This window comes from Martes martes, assembly GCF_963455335.1.
Source record: "Martes martes genome assembly, chromosome: 7".
Classification (NCBI taxonomy): domain Eukaryota; kingdom Metazoa; phylum Chordata; class Mammalia; order Carnivora; family Mustelidae; genus Martes; species Martes martes.
The window spans coordinates 22,870,457-22,874,135 of NC_137894.1; the positions used below are offsets into that span (position 1 = coordinate 22,870,457).

Consider the following 3,679-nt stretch of genomic DNA (forward strand, 5'->3'; position numbering starts at 1 on the left):
ATGCTAGGCAAAAACGTGGAGGGATGTTCAGTTTGGTCAGCTGGTATGACTAATAGGGAATATATTAATTGAATTCTGCCTTGATTGCATATATTAATAGTACTGAATTATACAAGGATCTTTCAATTTCTAATTTAGGAACGACATGGCAACTCTTTGAGTGCTAGGCTGGCAGCCTCCATACATTCGTAGTAACCAGACCCTGGAAAACCAACATGTGAGGAGACAGACAAGTAGTAAATGATTATGCCTACCTTTGAACCAGTCACACATTTCTCTTACAAGCCAAAATCTTTAGAGTGAAGAGCAATTGACAGATCGACTAGATAATCAAGGTAAAGGATATGAGTCTTTACTTACTTATCTCTTAAGTAAAAGAAATATGGAAGTTGAAAAGTAGTTTCTATTTGTCAAAACATTTTAATTTCCTTGCTGATAAGGTCACAAGAATTAGATTATTCTTTTTCCCCCTGTCTCCCAATCAGAAATGTTCTAGACATTTGAGCTGTGGACTCAAGTAGATGCTGCACTAAACATTTTTAATTATAATATGTTTGCATTTTCAATCTTGGTGTTTTGGGTAGATTTTATTGCCTAATATTCATATTTTGTTAGTGAGTTTCATATTTAGTGTTGAAAGGGAGATCCTAGTTTTAATGCCGAGTGCTGATGGAGGCCATTTGGGGAAACTTTGGAACCAAGGTCTTGTGACCTTCAACACTACCCTGTTTCAATTAGTGAACATATTTTTTCTTGGTATTTAGAGAGTCAGGTAAATATATATGGTTTATTTTTTATAACTTGTTGCTAGTAAACTTTCAGTTATAGTGGTTTTGTTTGTCAACTTTCCTAATTTCCCAGTATATTTTGTAGATTATAAGTGATAATTGAAATTGGTGATAAAATTTCTACCACTGCTCCAATGAACTGCTGATTTTGTCATTGTTACTAGTTCTCTTCTATGAGAATAAGCAGAACAGTGTACTCCAGAGTAACTTTACAATTTTTAATTAAATTTAGTATTTATTATAATTTAGATTATTTCTTATTTATTGTTGGCAAACAAGATTACACATAATTTTGAAGAGTCTCTTAATCCAAACAATGTGAAGCCTATTTTTTTCTGGGTTATCTGAGGTTTCTGTGTATATTCCCCCAGAATTTATACGCTTTCTCTTTTAAATTACTTCAGAAGGACCTACTTGAAAAATAGTATTATGATACAGTTATGCATAGTAAACCTCTTGTGTTGTGAATGACACCAATGGACATGTATACTTCTCATCTTTCCATAATTTTATTCTATGCTAACTTCAGCATGGATATAGAACTCGGTTTCATATAAAAGCTTTTGTTTCTTTTCTTTGAGACATGAAATGAAGGAAAGTTTTGGGAGGAATTCTGTATCCCATCCTCAAGGGCCAGTGGGAATTTTCATGCTGGTAAGCATTTTTTTTTGAAGGTACTATCATTCCTCTCAGGGAATTATAACCTCTACTGATACAATTTTGGCTAAGCTCTTCAGTCATGAGGCTAGATCCTTGACTGTAGTGGCAAGTCTCCATAACTGAATAGTATGGTTCACTGTGTCCTAGGGAAACAGAATCCTGAGTGTTCAGTGTCTGCCGTATATCTCAGGATTAAAATCCCTTTTGCAAATGTGCTTAGATGAATGATGGCTTCACAAATGGGTCTTGTTGAAATCTGAATAAGATGAGTGACAAAAATCACTTCTATAAGCTGAGGTCCAGCACAGGGAGCATGGTACTAGGCAAAAAATGTGAAAGAGAATTCAATTTGGTCAGCAAGTGGTACCAAATAAAAAGGATTATGGCACTGGAAAACTAGCATGCTATCAAAAGCTAGAGGACATGAATGGTACATAAATAACCATTGTGGAATGACATAGCAACTCTGAGTACTTGCCTTATAGCCTTCATACACCCACAGTAAGCATTTATGCAAAAACAGCACATGAGTAGTGAATACTGGGAAATGGCTGTGTCTAGTCTTGAGCCATTTACACCATTTTCTCAGTTACAGTCATTTGTGAGAATCAATGTATTTAGGTCTTATTAGATAGTCAGTAAGAAATAAATTTTTCCTTTTTTTTGCTTACCATTTATCTCTTAAATATAATATGAGAAAGTTGAAGAGTAAGCAGATCATGTTTATTGTATGATCTTATTATGTTTTAATTTGCTTTTTAGGATGGTTTCAAGAATAGAACTTCTTTTTTCTTTTTTCTCCTCACTCAGGGAGAAATTTTCTAGATATTTGATGGCATATTAAATTAGATATTTCACTAAACATTTTAACATGAAAAGATTAAATTTCCAAATCTTGAAATTTTATGTTGACATCATTGCCTAACTTTCATATTCCATCAGTGAGTTTATGTGTCTAAACATAAGTTATAATTTTAGTGAGTAATGCTTGGGAGGTGGGCTTTGGGTCAGCTTTGAGACCAAAGTTTTATAAAATTTGATTTTCTATACTACTTTTTTTCCTGAGGAAAGAATAATTTTTCTAGTTATGTAGATGGTCAAGGGAACATCTTTGATTCCTTAATTATCTATTATCAGTAAACATTCAACTGGGAAGACTTTGTTTCACAAATTTTTAAATTTCCTGTGTTTTTGTGGAATGTGATTTTTTGAATTGCATAGAATACTCATCACCATAACAAAGAAGTGCTGATTTTGTCATTTTTATCAGTTCCTTTTCTCTGAGATAGACCAAAACAATGCATTCCAAGGGTAACAACCAATTTTAAATAAGTATACTTTTATGGCTTATTTTAAAAATATTTTTCTGTAGTCAAGTGGATAATTGGTTTTATGAAATATCTGTTAATCCAAGCAATGCGAGTTATTATTTATCTGGTGAAATGTGAAATATTTTGTCTCTTTTATTTCCAGGATTTTTATGACTTCTCTCTTTGAATAATAGCAGAAACATCCTAGTAAAGTAATATGAGTTCATTTGATATGAAGGTATATTTTAATCTCTTCTGTATTATGCATGTTTGACAAATGGACATCACATCTTTCCATATTTTACTCTATTTCAACAGGTTGACATGAACCACTATCTGTGTCTCATATGAATTTATTCCTTCTTCTTGAGAGAATTCCATTGGGGGTGTCCCTGGATGGCTCAGTTAAGCATCTGTGTTTGGCTCAGGTCATGATCCTGGAGTCCCAGGTTCGACCATGTCCCACATCAGGATCCTTGCTCAGTGGGGAATCTGCTTCTTCCCTTCCCTCTGCCCCTCACCATGCTTCTTCTCTTTCTCTCACTCACTCTCTCTCTCTGTCAAATAAATAAATAAAATCTTTTATAAAAAAGAATTCCATTAGGAATTCTAACATCAGTAAGCATTTTGTCCTGAAAATACTGGCATTCCTCTTGGGATACTCTAACATTCATATGATAGTAAAATTCTGACTGTACTAATTAGTTGTTGGTCTGTCATTGACTGTGATGACTAGTCTCCATGATTAAGTAGTATGGGTCAGTGTGTCCCAGGAAGAGAGAATCTGGAGTGATTAGTGTCTGTCACATATCTTAGGATCAGTATGCCTTTTATAAATGTGACTGGATCAATGATGAATTAAAAAATGGATTTCACTAAAATCTGAAAAAAAAGAGTGACAGAAACAATTCTGTGAGCTTA

General features: G+C 33.7%; 1 long non-coding RNA gene across 1 annotated transcript; it reads left to right on the top strand.

The window, feature by feature from the left end:
• The first annotated feature begins 294 nt into the window (after positions 1-294).
• LOC308345482 lies at positions 295-2,958 on the top strand. Its single transcript, XR_013967075.1, has 3 exons — positions 295-335; positions 1,370-1,442; positions 2,922-2,958. It is a non-coding gene; the product is annotated as an uncharacterized lncRNA (long non-coding RNA).
• Positions 2,959-3,679: the final 721 nt, after the last annotated feature.